The sequence below is a fragment of the Equus caballus genome, chromosome 6, assembly GCF_041296265.1.
Source record: "Equus caballus isolate H_3958 breed thoroughbred chromosome 6, TB-T2T, whole genome shotgun sequence".
Taxonomy (NCBI): domain Eukaryota; kingdom Metazoa; phylum Chordata; class Mammalia; order Perissodactyla; family Equidae; genus Equus; species Equus caballus.
Window position 1 is genome coordinate 54,921,169 of NC_091689.1, and position 17,082 is coordinate 54,938,250.

The 17,082-nt window shown below is 34.5% G+C and overlaps 1 protein-coding gene across 25 annotated transcripts in view; it reads left to right on the forward strand.

Annotated features, from left to right (window-relative positions):
* The window catches only part of ATF7IP (activating transcription factor 7 interacting protein), a 113,732-nt gene that overhangs the window by 19,226 nt on the left and 77,424 nt on the right, over positions 1-17,082 (forward strand). The window contains exon 1 of one of the 25 annotated variants that reach the window (XM_070269963.1): positions 5,318-5,889. The exons of 23 other annotated variants lie outside the window; for them this stretch is intronic. The gene's annotated coding sequence lies outside the window, so the exon portion shown is untranslated. Of the gene's footprint in view, positions 1-5,317; positions 5,890-17,082 lie in introns of those variants that run through there. One more of the 25 variants, XM_070269946.1, reaches the window with a different exon arrangement.

The window sequence follows — 17,082 nt, forward strand, 5'->3', positions numbered from 1 at the left end:
ATACATTTTATCATATGTGATTGGGTCGGGGAATGTGGTATGTTTAAAAAGTATAGGAAATTTTTCATATAACTCATGCTCAGAAGCAAGAAGTGCTAACTAACATCAATATATATTCATATTTGTACCACTGGCTTCTACTCTGTTACATGAAGTACCCATCCTTTGCTGTATTGGAGTAGTAGCAGATTGTATTTATTAACTAGAACAAATATGGAATGTTGGCATTACAGAAATAGAGGAGTAGGAGAAATGTTTCAGTTCTAATCTGGGTGAGTCTTCCAAATATACTGAGAAAAAATTATTTCTCTAAAGAGATGATTTGAGTTCAGGGCCTAGAGTTTTATGTGTTTCAGTATAAATGCAATCTTGAGAACAGTACAGTTCTCTTTCAATGGCCATAAACTGGCAGCCAACAAACTTATTTTATACTTTGGCCACTGCCCCATTTCTCTAGTTGTTAAGATTTAAAGCTGTCAGGTTTTACATAAAAATCTGGATGTCTCATCTGTTGGAAAATAGAAGAGTGGGCAGCACTGGGAATGCATTTCTGCTTGAGAAAAATAACCTATAGCTAAGTAGCTACTATCCCTTTCAGATAGGGCCTGCTCATTCTGCTCACATCTGGTCTTCTTCCTTAACTCACATTACCTGCTAGGTCCCTGTAGGCTGTTTCTTTTAAATCTCTGTCCTACTTATTTGACAGATTGTTGGCAGCTGTCTAAAATACAGCTTCTAACCCAGAAGAGAGTAAACATAAGTAAAATCTAGTCTACTTCACTTGGTAGGAGAGACAGCATATGTAAAGTCAGTTCATTCTTTCTTTTTTTTTTTTTTGGGTGAGGAAGATTTGCCCTGAGCTATCATCTGTTGCCAGTCCTCCTCTTTTTTTTTTTCACTTGAGGAAGATTATCCCTGAGCTAACATCCGTGCCAGTCTTCCTTTACTTTTTGTATGTAGGATGCCTCCACAGCATGGCTGATGAGTGGAGCAGGTCTGCGCCTGGGGTCCGAACCCACAAACCTGGGCCAGTGAAGTGGAGTGCATGGAACTTTAGCCACTTGGCCAAAGTTTGTTCTTTAGAAGATATAGCATCTTTGCTAACCGTTAGCCTTGTCTTAACTTTTATATTAGAGTACCGTGGTAGCTGAGTGAAGGAGAGCCAGAAACATCAGCAAAAAGTGACGACTGAAAGTGAAGAGATTAAAAAAGTATGAATTAGAAACATATAAGTACTTTGAGGTCTTTTAATGTGGCAAGTTCTCTTTTCTTTAAATGTTATCACTGTGTTAAAGACATGACTATCTATCAACTTGATGTTCTTGATGATATTGAATAGGAAAAAGTTAAATTATATTTAAGATAGGCAGTTTACTAAACAAGTAAATGAAGTACATTTTATAAAAGATTTTTGCCTAAATTGATTGAGCTAAGAAGTTTTCACACTTAAAATGAGTAAGTTCCTAATAGAAAGTTTTCTTATCCACGCTAGACTAGATAGTTTCAGAGGCCGTTGTAAACTTATTTTTGTTGAAAGTTTGCTCCTGTTTGCGTAACTTTCACTGTCTCAACTGTGTGAAGCTCACCTTGATGAGCCGTGAAACGTGGTGGTTTAGAATCATGAGCTGGTGCGAATTTAAATTCCACATTTTCCAGAGTGAAAGCTGGCTTCTCAGCATCTGTGTAATACCACGACGGTGGTAACTCCAAGGAAACGTTAAAGCATGTTATTCCTTTTTAGAAAATGGCTTTCAAGTTAGAAAACTTGACTGAAAATTGAAAAAGCAGGTAACTTGCACAGGAAACACTGACTCCCCCGCTTTCCTACTCCTCATACTCCCAAAAAAGAAAGTGATTTGGGAGAAAACAGTCTGTTCAAATGAGGGATTTTTAAAAAATTGCTCAGGTTAGAACTTTCACAAAGTGTTCTCTATTAGTAATTTGTAACAGTCTGTTATTAGTCATTAATGTGTGAATATGAAAATGATGAAAACAGTGCTTATTGACTTAATGAATCTTTGAGTTTAACGAAAGAGGGAGTTTAACCCAGAAAAATCTGAAGAGTTGCTTCCGCATCTGCCTGAGGGCTTCTACCTGCCCTGCTGATGGAAGCCAGAGCCCGCTGCCCAGGAGAACCATCTGACCCGGTGCTTTCCTTTGCTGACACGGGAACATCATGGCATGCAAAGTGGAAAGTATTAGTATAGAAGTCAGGAAATGGATTATTTTTGTTCTGGTACTGCTATTAAGTAATCGTATAGTTTTGGGTAAATTATTTAAGCTCTTAATGCCATCCCTTGACCGTTCAATGATTGTGGGAGGTTGGTTGAGTTACATAAAGGAGTCAGGGAAGAATGCGAACTTTGGAGTCAGAGTCAAGGTAAATTCATGTTCTTCCCTTCACTAGGTAGAAGTTTATATGAGAAGTGTAGATATAGTGCTCAAAGTGTAATGCCTGTTTATGGTGAGTGCTCAATAAGTCTTATGCATTATTTTTTATGGGGTGAGGCCAGTTGCTTACTTTTAGAACCTCAGTTTTTTATCTTTAACATGGGGGAGAGTCTACCATACAGAACTGATGTTGGGATTTAAACGAGCATAACAAATAGAAAGCACCTAGTGCACTGTGTGGCATAAATTAAGTATGAGGAAGTATTGGTTGGCTTTTCCTTACAAGGTTCCCTCCAGCACAGTTTTTCTCTGTTTCTTTTTTTGTCATATGGAATTGGGCTACTGGGTACCTTAGGAAAGGATCTTTAGGGAGAGGGCTGTTAGGGGCCTGGCTGATTTACAATAACAATGCTGGAGAGCAAGGTGTGTGAATCTCAAAGTGGAGCCTTTAAAGAACCCAGAGGGGACAAAGCAAGAATTCTTAGAGCGAAAACAAAAATAGACTGTAAATTGATCAATTGATTCAGCAAATTTAACAAATATTTATTATGTACCTGTTATTTGCCAAGCCCTGTTTTGATGGTTGGCATACAAAACCCTGCCCTCAAGGAGTTTACACTGGGTCAGGGGAAACGGGAAGACAGACAATAAATAGGAGAAGGTTAACATAACGAGAGACGGAGAATGCTGGGGGTTAGGGTGGAATAGGCAGCCCATAGCTAGGTGAACACTATTCAAAATGTGGTCTGTGGATGAGTTCAAGGTTAGTTCAGATTCATTTATCTGTTTGTTCTTGGTCCTCCCTGAGATAAAATTAAAGTGTCTAGATATTTTTATATCAATCCAATAGGGTAACTTTATGTCATTTGGATCAAATAGTATAAGTAATTGAAGCTTATATTTTATATGCCTTTTTTAAATTTAATTTTTCAAGTAATTCATTTTCATTGTATTTTACAAAATTATTGATCTGCGATGGATTAGAAATAAAACATTGGTGCTTTCTTATTGTTAAAGGTGCGCTAAGCTAGATGAATAACTTTGTTGCTGACGCTTCAGTAAGAAGGTTGTAGAGAATTTGAGCTTCTTATATTTTATTAATTCACTGTCAGGTGATTAGTTTAACTTATTTGACTTTAAAAAAGCAGTATGTAAATACTTGTTATTTACATTATATTTTATGCTAGCCTGAATGATTTTCTGTCCTTTGGTTTTCAAGTACTTTTATTCAATGAGTTGGCTGCCTAAATTAGGAAGAGGGAGGGTGGAGGCATCTACCAAAATTAAAACTGGAAGAAATACAATATTTAGATGATTTCCAGCTCTGAGATTTTATGACCAATAGCTCTTTTGGTATAAGACCTTTCCTCCTACCCAGTGTTACTTATACAGTGTATTCTACATGAAATCACACCGTTTTATATATATTTGTCCCTGTCCCTTTGTCTGCTGCTGGTAGAACACAGAATCTGAGAAGAGAATATGGTTGTCTGAGGAAATCTATTATTGCTTATCAAAGATAAGCTAAGTAACACTTAGAATTACCCACATATTAAAAGTCTCCTAATTCCTGTTGATATAGGATAACTTTATCATTCCCCTAATTTAAAGCCGTATTATCTTTATCGTGTAGTAGGGGTAATTTAAGAACTATGTTTTTAAGACAGCTGAAAATAAGATTAAAAATTAAGGCACATATTATGGATAAAGCCTAGCTAGCATATTAAGAACTTCTTTTCATTTTATCATTTTAGATGTGGCACTAAAGTAGTTTCTAGATTGTTATTTGAAAATGAAATTTAATGTATTTATATTCCATAAAATAAGTGGGAAAATAGAAGTAGAGATATAGAATTACTTATTAGTAGATCATAAAGTAACTACTAAAAAAAATTTAGGGGCAGGCCCCGCCACCGAGTGGTTAAGTTTGCGCACTCTGCTTCGGCGGCCCAGGGTTTTGCTGGTTCGGATCCTGGGCACGGACATGGCACCGCTCATCAGGCCACGCTGAGGTGGCGTCCCACATGCCAGGACTAGAAGGACCCACAACTAAAATATACAACTATGTACTGGGGGAATTTGGGGACAAAAAGCAGGGGAAAAAAAAGGAAAATTGGCAACAGTTGTTAGCTCAGGTGCCAATCTTTAAAAAAAAAAAAAATTTGAACAAAGGACTTCATAGATAATGACTCAACCCTTACCCAGTCGGTACATGAATAATTTAGGTTCAAAAAGAATGTGCCACTGACAAAATATGTTCTTGTGTAGCTATTTGTAATTTGTCATGCCTGAGTTTTAGTATTGAATGCATGCTTTAGTAATATTAACTAGTGGTAAATATGTTGAATTATTTAACCATCATTAATAGTGGTACCTGAAGATGCGTTTCAGTTTTATTGTTTGGTGATACAAAGCAGTATGGTTCTAAGAGCAAATCTATTTAATGATCATTTACTATTTAAGTGATTAGTTAAAATTTGAAAGGTAACTGTCTAGTAGAATGAGGGTGGCTAAATTTTAGCTAATGTGAATGATAAAAATAGCAATGATTGGATTTATGTAATCATATTGGTCTATGCCACAGATAAACTAAGGCTTTTGAATATCTCTAGGGGTTAAAAATGTTTATGGTGTGGTGGGGGTAGATTTTCAAAATTATTAGTTGATTTTCTGTTATTACCTGGATTTGAATCATATTAGTAAATAGATAACTAGGTATATTCTAGAACCAGTCAGTGCCTGTTGGGGAACGAATGGGGGAGGGTTTACTCAGCAGTATTCTCCTTTACTTTGGTCATGAAATGAGAACTGCTTTATGTAAATTGTTCTTACTGGCGCCAGCTAGCTGTAACTGCAGTCTGGCTGTGCTAGGGCAGCAAATAATATGTGTCGTGGATTTTCTGTTTGGAATGTATAAGAATTCAGCTCTTTGGACTGAAAAAACAGTTGATGCATTAGAATAGGAGTACTAACACCTCCACAACTGACAGTGGCTATATGGAATAGTGAGAGCTATACGCCTTTGAAGCTTTTAGTCCTGCTTCTATAGATTCATGCCTATTGATACTGTTGGGTAATATGTGGGAGGTACTCAACTGCGCTCAGTTGCTGCAGCCCTAATAGTTGGCAGCATAGAAAGCAGTACAAAAGAATTCTCATTCCAGGCATCTTCACTTTCACCCGTCCTTTGGAAGATGTACTTTGTGTGTTCTGTGAGCTTCATTGACATATTGCCTGACGTTTTTTGGCTTTTGTGGTTAATGGGATGTTTGCTGCACAAACTACACAACAGATGTGAACCACTGTTTGAAAGGAATTTTAATATGTAGCCAATCTACTGTATTCCTCCTTTTTTATGAATATGAACCAAACACGGAATTTAGGCTCGAGAAGGCTGATCTAGAAGTCTGCATTAGCTGGTAATGTTTATACAAATGAACTAAGTAGCAGTGGTTTATAGAAGAGGAGGTCCTTTTCACAATATCAAGCTGCCCACAGGTAAGAGATTCAGGTCCTTTTTCTGATGCTCCCCCACCCCTTCCTCCCCCCCTCAGGCCTCTCTCTCTCTCTCTCACCATTGGGAAGTTTTTTGTTTTAGTTTTAATAAGACCAGGATTGATAGATTGTTTAATGTTAATTATCAGGAGATTTTGAATGCTATATTTGGATTTGGTCTTTTAAAAAATATTATTTTCACCTTTGTTTATTTTCTTCAGGTTTGAATTGAAATGAACCGTGGGCTTCATTTATCAATATTACTCATGCATACACTATCTTCATATTACATAGAAATCAGTTTTAGGTCTCTTTTCATTATAGTCCTGTTACTGTGTTCTCAGTTGTAGTGACACCAACTGGTACATACAGAGAGATGACATTTTGTAACCTTGCTAAACTGTAAAGTTTTAGTGTAAACGTACCATTTTGAATTTATCATGAAAATCACACTGCTTATGTTTTCACAAATGGCTCATTGACATACATTAATGTATGTTCATATATATAGCATGGTCAAGTTTGCCAGTTCCATTGTTATCCTTTCCATTTCCACATATTTACATTTATCTCAATTTTAACAAAGTGAATTTCAGTCTAAAACTAAAATGAATTTATTAACTAGAAATTCCATTGAATTGAATATTTTATTTCTTAAGCTAGGTGAAGAGTTCACAGGCATTTGTTATTTTTTTTGAATGCCTGAAAAATTGCATACAGAAAAACAAAATCTCATTGAAATAAAAATAACTATATGAAATAAAGAATATATAACCATTACTGAAAGATATGAAGATTTGTATTTATAAAGAGATGCAAGTGTGTATGTCTATTAATATCAGTATGGCCAGTGATAAAATATATTACTGATAGATATAATAATTTTGAGGGGATGAGTGTAGGGAAGTGAGTAAGTAGGGTGAAGTGAAGAGTAGTAGTGGGGCTTGCTTAGAAAAGCAGAGGAGGAAAGGAATTCTATTAGGCAGTTCTCTGCTCTTTGCCTCCCTCTCTAGAAGTTAAACAGCAGGCTCTTTCTGCAACATAAAAGTATTAGTTTTAGGTGGGACTGCTAGTTCTCAAGATTCTGAAAGGCAGTTGGTTCTTTACTACTACGTGGATGAATACTTAAAAACTAGAGGCCAGCAGTGATAGAAACCACGCTCATGTTTCAGGGGCACGAACTGTTTCCTCTTGCCTTTTGACATTGTTGCTTGGGCTTTTAAAAATTATTGTTTTAATGTATGTTCTCTTAAAGTATAAAACTTTCTATGTTTGTGTGTGGTTTTATCTCAGTAAATAATTTCACTAGGATTGGAGAATGGCTATGGTAGAAAGATATCAATTTTGATGAATGTGCTTGATGTTGAATGGGGAGAAAGTCATGTTTCTCTTGGTCTGGAGAACACACATATCTAAAACAGTTGGGAAATCTTTTCAGACTTCTCTCCAGCCATTGTTTGTGAGCATCTTGGGCTGGGAAGATAAGTTGAAATGGACTGATTGGTTTTTACATATAGATAAAGAGGCAAGAAGTTGTTAGACCAAAACAGTAGTTTACTGAATGCTATTAGAGTTACGGGTCATAGCAAAGAAAGTGAGGGAAATTAGGACAGAGGAGTATTCTGTATGGAGACAAATAAAGCTAAAAGGAAGCTTGTAAAACAAAGATAAAATCATGAGGATAAAGATGTGTAATATTTGAGACTACTGAAGTTCAGTGTGAATGATCACAGGGATAATCAGATAAAACTTGAGGGGGGATAAAACTTGAGATTTTAGTTCCTGTCTTCCTCTTAGACAACAAAATTTATTTAGCAAACAATGTGGAATCATAAAATGTTCCATGTGAAGTGGAGCTAAGTGGTCCAGTCGTTTGCACGTTGCACAGGAATCTACTATTTGGTATTCCTGATGGGGAATTACCTAATTTTTGCTTCAAAATTTCTAATGACAGAAGGGAGAGTCTCTAATTTCATAAGGGAGTTCCTTCTTTTGTTGGTCATATGAACAAATTAACATTTGTTGATTTTAAGACAAAGTTGGTCTTTCCTTTCTTTTTGTTTCTGCCCCCTGCCTTCTGTCTGTCTTTTTTTCTCTGTGTCTGTATCTCTTTATTTGACAGATCTGCACTATTTAAAGAAAGCCATTAAAATTCCCTTGGGTTTTCTAGGTTAAGTATTCTCCATTTTCTCAACTGTTCCTCATCAACATGTTCTAGGTCGTTTTTAGCCTGGTCGTTCTCTTGTATGTCCTACTGTTTTAAAAGTTCGTCTTTATCCTTGATGCTCAGAACTAAATGTAATACTAAAAAAATGTCCCCCTTCTCTTTGGCTGTATACCTCTGTTCTGCAGTTTAATTTTGCACTGACGTTTTTGGCATCTACCTACACTGCTGAATTTTGTTGAGTTTGCAATAAATTAAAATACCTCAGTCTTTTTCACATAGTCCATTGGTAACCTTTAATAAACTTGAATATTTGAACCAAGTGTATTACCTTGTGTTTGTAGTTGTCTCCTTCGTAATAGCTAATATTTATTATGCTTTCTTTCAATTCTCCTTGCTGTATTTTCCCCTTGTTAATAGTATTTTCCCCTTGTTAATAGTCTTCAAAGAACTGCCTTTTGGTTTCATTGATTGCTTGCTATTTTGTTGAGTTTTCGCTCATAATTTTCTGCTTTTATTGTAATTCCTTGCTTTGGGTTTATACCTTTCCTCCTTTACTAGTGTTTTTGTCTGTGCTTTCTTATTAATGTGTGAGTTTAATGCCATCAGTTTTCCTTAGAGTATCATTTTAGTTGAATTTCCTAGGTCGTATTCTTTTAATACTTTGTTGTTATTATTATACCACTGATTTCCTCCTTAATCTAAAAGACTTTTTTAAAAAAAATTTATAAGGAGATACTTTTCCTGTCATTTCATTGTTGTTTATCTAACTTTATTATGTTACGGCCAGAGAATGTGGCCTTGTGTGATTTTTGTCTTTGAATTTATTAATATTTTCTTATCACCAGATAACACAATCACTAATAATGTACGTTGGATGTGTTCATGAAAAATGCGTATTCTGGGGTTTTTGGCTATTCAATTCTATTTATTTTTCTTTTTTCTAGCATGTTAATTGAGAAGTGCATTCTTTATATTACTTTTGTTTTCTTCAACTATAGATTTCAGAAAGAGACATGTTTATCTCTGATTGTGGATTTATTAGTTTTTTCCTGAAATTTTTCAACCTGTTTTTGTTTTATGTGATTTGAAGCGATATTATTTAGGTATATCAAAGATAGATGTTTCTAATGGATTGTGGCTTTTATCAATAGGAAATATTTTTTTTTGTCCCATCACTTAAGTTTTAATTTGAATTCTTTTTTATGTGTAATATATAAGTTTTACATGTATACTTACCATTGTTTTTTAGCATTTGCCTAGTGTATCATTTTCCATTCCCTAATTTTCAGCCTTTTTATGCTATTTTATTATAAGGTGTGTCTCTTGTTTATAGTACATATCTGATGATATTTTTGTCATTTTACCCAGCTTGAAACTTGTTATTTTTAGACCGATGGTTTTCTTATTTTTGTACCATATTCTGCAACCCCTAAATCGAGTAACTTCCATCTTGTAATTATCTGGGATTTTAATTTCAGAATATTTATTTTAAAGACGACGCATCGTCAATTATTTCATCCTGCCTATGAATTTTACTTGTTTTTTAGAGCATTGCTATTTGCTTTATCTGAGTTCCTTCTTAGGGTCTTTTGCTGTCTTGTACCTGTTGTATATCTTCATGTAATTGTTTTACCAAGGGTCTGTTTCCTCAAACTTTGCTGAGAAGTAATATCTTTATTTCTCTATCTTTGTCGATTGCCAGTTTTTCTGGCAATAGAATTCTAGGCTAAAACTAACTTTTCCCCTGAACTTTGAGGATATTGTTAGTTATTTTAACATTCAGTATTGGTGATGACAAGTCTGATGTCAGTTTAATTCTTACTACTTTCTAGTTAAATGATTATTTTACTCTTCCTAAGTTACTAACATTTCCTCATATTGGTTTTAACCAATTAAAATCTTAACACAGGGGCCTGCCTGGTGGCGTAGCAGTTAAGTTTGCATGCTCTGCTTTGGTGGCCTGGAGTTTGCCAATTTGGATCCTGGGCATGGATCTATGCACTGCCTATCAAGCTATGCTGTGGCAGGCATCCCACATATAAAATAGATGAAGATGGGCACAGATGTTAGCTCAGGGCCAGTCTTCCGCAGCAAAAAGAGGAGGATTGGCAGTGGATGTTAGCTCAGGGCTAATTTTCCTCAAAAATAAAAAACACAAACAAAAACCACAATATGTCTAGGTGTTAAAAAAAGTATTTTTTGCTTGTTTAATTATTCTGTTTTGGTAATCAGTAGGCCTTTTCTATGGAAAATGTATATAGTTGTTAGCTCTGTGAATATTTTTTTCTTTTCTTATTTTCTTCTCTCCGTTTTTCCTAAAAGTCTTCTTCAGTGAAAGTTGTTGCTTCTGGGTATGTCCCTCATGTCTCTTTTGACTTTCCTGTTTTTCCTTTGTATAATATTTTAGAGAATATCTGGTTTTCATTCAGATTCAGGTCATGTCAGCTGTATCCATGCCACTCGTATTTTGAATTTCTAAGATTTCAGATTGATTTCTTTTTATATTTGCTTGTTCTTATGGGTGAAATAACATCCCATATACTTTGAAGATATTTAATATGTTATTTTAAAATGTTTTCTGGGGGCTGGGCCCATGGCCGAGTGGTTAGGCTCCGCTTTGGCAGCCCAGGGTTTCGCCAGTTCGAATACTGGGCACGGACATGGCACCACTCATGAGGCCATACTGAGGTGGCATTCCACATGCCACAACTAGAAGGACCCGCAACTAAAAATGCACAACTATGTACTGGGGGGCTTTGGGGAGAAAAAAGGAAAAGTAAAATCTTAAAAAAAAAATGTTTTGTGTTCATTCTGCTACTGATTAACAAGTTTTTTGTTTGTGAGATTTGGCACCTAACCTTTTTAAAAAAAATTCTTGATTGTACTTATTTTTGTATTTGAGATTTCCTATTTTACTTTGAGTGGATGCTGACTCAAGTGATTGTGAGGGGTGGGGAAGTGGTACTTGCTGCTCATAAGATATGCTGGGAATTTGTCTTTGGGTGGTAGCCTCCTTTCCTTGTCTCTTCTGGAGCTTAGTGTCTGTGTGGATCACTACTCTATCCACATTCATAAATGTCACTGCTGCCCTGGGTTAGCATTAGCATGGAGAGATTGGGGAAAGTCTAATGAGCTTAGCTGTTAAGATACAAATTATGTGAATGTGTTTTTATTGTGAAAATTAAAACTAGCTTAACAAGTCTAAATGAAAGTCTAAATTTATATTCCCTTATCTCTCTCCAAGTGAAGTACTGTAACTGGTTTGGCATTTATCCTTCCCTACTTTAAAATATCACTGGCATCCATATATAAATGTTTAGAAAAATGTTATTTTGTGTTTTAAAACATAATGGCATAAAAAATGGAAACATTTATTGACTACTTCTATATGTAAGTGCTTTCTATCTATTATCTCATTTAATTCACAAAACATTTTTATGAGGACATGCATTGTTGTAGTCTCAGTTTCATAGATGAGGATACTGAGGCAAGGAGAGGATAAATATCTGAGATAGGTCACTTAACTAGGAAATGATAGTACCACTATTCAAATAGGTATGTGTGGCTCCAGCATCTGCAGTATAAGTACTAAGAGTTCTGCAGCTGCTTTGTTGTACACTTTATATTCATGCCCATGAAAGAGATCTACCAGATTCTTCTTAACTTCTTAGTGTTCTTTAGTGTGGATGCTCCAGTATTTTTTTAATCTTTATTATTTTTATTTATTTATTTTTAGGAAGATTAGTCCTGAGCTAACATCTGCTGCCAATCCTCCTCTTTTTGCTGAGGAAGGCTGGCCCTGAACTCATATCCATGCTCATCTTCCTCTACTTTTTATGTGGGACACCTACCACAGCATGGCTTGCCAGCGGTGCCGTGTCTGCACCCGGGATCCAAACTGGAATGTGTGAACTTAACCGCTGCGCCACCGGGCTGACCCCTCCAGTGTTTTTTTTAAACTATGCTGTTGGTGATGGATATTAAATTTGTTTGTTTCTTTGCTATTACTGTACAGCAGTAGGTATCCTGATACATTCCCTTTTTTAGACATGTTAGTGTATCTTAGGATGGGTATCTCAGGTGTCTTTGGTCTGTCAAAGTGATGCACTATTCCTGCCTGTTTGCCCTTAAAAATGGTTATGACAATGAACTCTTCTACCAGCAGTGTATGAGACTACTCACTGCTGTATACTATTGCTAGTCATAAATAATTGTCAATCTGATGTGTAAAAATATATTTTCATTTTGTTTTGTCTTTCCCTAGTTGTTAGTGAACATTTTTTTATATTTGTTGTTTTATTAATTGCCTGTTTAAGTTTCCTTCTTTTTCTTTTGAATTGTCCTTTTTATTCACTAATAGATGTTCTTTTTTATTCTGGATACTAATCCCGTATCACTTTGCTTTTTACTTTTCATATATTTCTCAAAATTTGTGGCTATTTGCAGTACTTTCTATGTCTTTGAAATTTTCTGTTATTACTTCTCTAGTCTATTTGCTATTGTGCTCATATGCTTAACTGCTATTTTGATCCATTCTCAACCATTTATTTCAAAATCCATGTATTCTCTATTAATTTGTGATACTTTTCTATCACACATTATATTCTTTTATTGCTTGTATCTGTCTTTTGGATAATTTATTGCATTCTTTTATTTTATACTTATGATAATTATTGCTTTGTCATATACTCTCACATCTGAGAGGGCGAGCATCATTTTTTATTACTTTTGATTTTCAATTTTCTTCCTATGTTTGCCGTTTTTTCCTTTACAGATTAACTTTTACAAGTTTGTCATGATACAAAAATATCTAGGTGACATTTTGGTTAGAATTACTTTTAATAAGTTTTATCCAAGAAGAATTGTTACTTTTTCTACATTGAGTCTTGTATCCAATATAGCTCTAATATTTCACATATTTTCATACCTCTGTGAATTTTTTCATATATGTTAGTGTTTCTAGGTACTTTTTTGCTATTCTGAAGTAAATATTTTCTTCATTATATCTTCTGACTCTGTTTGAACTCTTACTACTTTGGTCAGGATTTCTAGAACAATATTGAAGATAGTATCACACTTTTTTTCCCTTTAATGGAAATCCCTTTGGTGTTTTACCACTAAATGTGATGTTTCCTGTTGGTTTGAAGTAGCCTTTATCAGCTTAAGGAGCAATCTTTTTGTTCTTTTTATTTTTATCAGTGAATGTGTATTGAAACATATTCAGTGCCTTTTCAATTTCTGTTGAAAATGACTTGATTTTTGCAACCATTTTAGGTTAATAAATTTCTGAATATGCTTAATGTTTTCATTGTTAGAGGTTTAAAATTGAAAAACAGTGCAGTTTGGGGTATAAAGTTGGTGTCTTCTTTAAATAGTTAACCTGACATATGGGGATAAAGGAATTTGAGGAAAATACATCGTTTCTTGTGTGCTGGTCTTAAAGATCCAACAGAGAAAGTCTTGGTCATTTCCCACAGACTGCTCTCCTAGTCTCTTTAAGGTCTGTTCTTTGCACTATGCATTTATTGAGTCCATTGTTATACCGTTAACAGTGATGTGGCTAAGTGGCTAATCTTACGTCCTCTATTCTCTGGTAGAATAGCTTCAGAGTCTTTTTTTCAACATAAAAAAGATGATAAAAAATTTAGGATAGAAATATAATAAATATTTGGAAATACCAAAATAAGGTCCTTGATTTGACTTTGTGAACCCTTGAAAAGAGCTTGGTGGCCTATTGCTTTTATCATTGTATCTTTTTGAGATATTTTTTTCTTTTCTTTTTCCTTTCTTTCCTTTTCTTCTTTTTTAAATTCTGGAGGCTCTAGGCTCAGTTAAATATTTTCATGTGGCAGAGAGCCAGATTTCCAATAGCCCTGAACTCAGCATGCTGCTGTTGCTTAGCAACTACTTGTGAAGTCTTGTGGATATAACTGAATTATGAATAGGATTATGAGCAGAAGATCAGTTGAAATTGCCATTGGAAAGAAAGGCATAGTCGTTTTCCCCCTTCCTATTTGAATTTGAGTAATTCTTTATGCAGAGTCAGTTTTCAGAAATCTGGCTTATGAAAATTGGGAGTACTAACCCTATCAGGAAGACAATAAGGGCTCTGTAGAGGTCTTGTTTGTAATTACACATTTGAAAGCATGTTTTTGATTATTAGGATTAAACAGTCTATCTTGGAGAGATGTCAGTTAATGGAAAATAGAGAGTCCTAATTTTCATGGTCATTCATGTAGAAAGATATCTATACATTGTATTGCTGCCTATTTCTCTTCCACATTTATATTAAAGTGTACATGCAGTAACACTTTATCTTGGGCTGTATTTTTATATGTTTAATCCCATTGTTTCTTTAGAGTGTCTTAAAAATTGTCCTAGAATGGTGATAGTGATCATGTAGACATTTGATAAATATTGACTATGGGAATAAATCAACCTGTCTTTATCTTTCTTAAGTAAAGCAGTGCATTTTGGAGTGGAACTTATTAAAAATTTATTTAAGAATCAAAACTTAAAGAACGTTTTCACTTCTGATTTAATTTCCTTTTATTGCAGATGGAAAACTTCAGACCTAGAGATAAAAGGATTTTTTTAAGCCAAACCCCCCGATCTGTGCTTTTTCTTCATCAGTCTCTCTTATGCATATCTAGAAGCTCTTCTTTTTGCACTCATATTTCATCAGTTTACACAGATTAATTGTATTCTGTAATTTATAACAAAAATGTACAACTGAATTGAGTAATAAGCACAACTAATATGAACAGGTTTAGATGAGGGCAGAAGAACACGAGATCTCAGTGTATTTGTGGTTATCAGTCAGTATGTTTATAGGCTGGGTAGAGAACATTGGCTCATTTGGTATAATGGTCAGGAAGATGATTCTGAAGTATAGTGTTTTTTGGACAGATCTCTGCAGATTTTTTTAGGTTCTAAAATATGAAACAAAATGATAATTCTTGGTTTTAGAAAAGGAGCTCTGTTTTCTTAAAATACATCATAAACTTTTGATAATAGCTTCCAACAGACTACCCTGTGAAACTAAGCTTCTTAGGAACATTTGCGTGAAAGAAGATTATAGTCTTATGCATTGTTTGACAGGAAAACTTTAGAATGGGAATGTAGTTTTTCTTCTTTTGCTCCCTGGAGATGTGGTGGTCCATTCTGAGTTTTATGCCCAGGAGAGATCTTGCTATCAAAAGCATAACTTTTTTCCTTAAGTTCCAACTGCAGAAAGATACAGATTTACAGATAGGATTGACAGAAAAAGTTGTGGTAAATATAATTCTAATTATATCTACAAGGAGGGATAAGATACCAGTAATATTGTTTTGCTACAGAAGAGGAAAGCAATAGGTACCTAGAAGAATTTGAGTTTCCTCCAGGATATGAAAGAAGATTAGAGTTCTTCCTTTAGTTTAGTTATGTTTGTTATTAAAGTTAGACCTCTGTACACATAGGCTAGGGCCACAGAACATCTGGCTCCCAGCTGACATTTTAAACTTCTGTGGGTTCTTGGGAAGGAGGGTGAGAAGAGGAGGAAGAGAATGGAGAGATGGAGAGCGAAATTTCTGGAACTATGTAAATTTTTCCAGGGCATTTTAGTTGCTGCACTAATTGTTAGCACTAAGATGCCATTGATTCTTCAGTCCCTTCAAATTTAGATTGGAGTATGATAAGATGTGTGACTACCGTGAATAATGTTCTTCAAACATTGTGCCGTATCTGTTGTATCTGTTCTCTTGACATTAAACTGTCCGGTATAAATAAAAAAAAGTATTATAACTATTTTAAATAATACCTAAGAAAATATGAAGTGCTGAGATTTATATTTAAAGTGATATTTGACTTACATATCTGGAATTATCAAATAACTTTTCTCACTTGTAGTGCCTTGTTATCAAAATTTCATCCACTTGTTATATTGTCCCCCATTAATTATAACTCATAGGTTAATGCATCCTGCTTTCCTTTGTGATGAGGATCACAGTTTATTTGTTGAGATAAGTAAACAAGATCTATGTGCCTATTAGATTTAAGTTATTTTGAAGATGTGAATACAATCGTAGTTAGATTCCGTATATCCAAGTCAACATATAAATACAAGAATAAGGAAAATAAATAAGACAGTAAGCTAAATTACTTTTAATCCAGACCAGTGTTTAAAATAACAGTATTTATGTTTTTAAAAGCTTGGTTAAACTTAATTTTAAAATCTGCTATCCTTAAATGTTTAGATTAAAGGGATGTGTTAGTTAATGGATCGCTCCTTTGATTTCCTCCGTCCTTCAGTGGAGCTCCTTTTGTTACTTGAAAATGTTCTGCATTCCTGTGCGTTTTACAGGCATTGTTTCTAAGCTTTATTCATGATTAAAATAAGCCCTTTACATATAATTTTCGTAATTAAATGTTTAGAATTTCCTAGTGTCAAATATATGAATTCATTTTGCATTTTGGATAACAGTGTCCAAAGAAAACATTTTAAAATTAATTCATCATTTCATTAAAACATTGAGGAAGGGTGTGAGGTAAGAAATGCATATAGAACATATACTTTTAACATGACTGTCTAAGCAGCCTTTTATTTCAACAGCTGTAATTTAAATTCTTGAAATTAAAAAGTTGGGTCTTTTTCTCTATTTTTTTGATTTGCTTATTTCTTACTAGCCCATAATCTTCATAGTTATTACATTGTTTGCCATCTTTAGGAATTGAAATCTACTCCAGAGTAAATTTGTAATGCATGGAGAAACATGCATATTAAGCATTATTAGCTTGGAAAGTTAGAATGCTGAAATGTATTCTGTTATCTGGGTGATAGAGTGAGAAATATCAAGTATTGTCAACTTTACCCCACTTTAGGCAAAATTGAAAACCCGAAAATAGCAAGTATACGAAAAACCAAATATACAGATTATACTTTTACATGTTTAACTTCTACTTGACATGAACAGTAAGAGTTTGTTTTCCTCACTGACAGGAATTATTTTATTTTGATTGAGAAAACAGTTATTGAATGCCTTCTATGT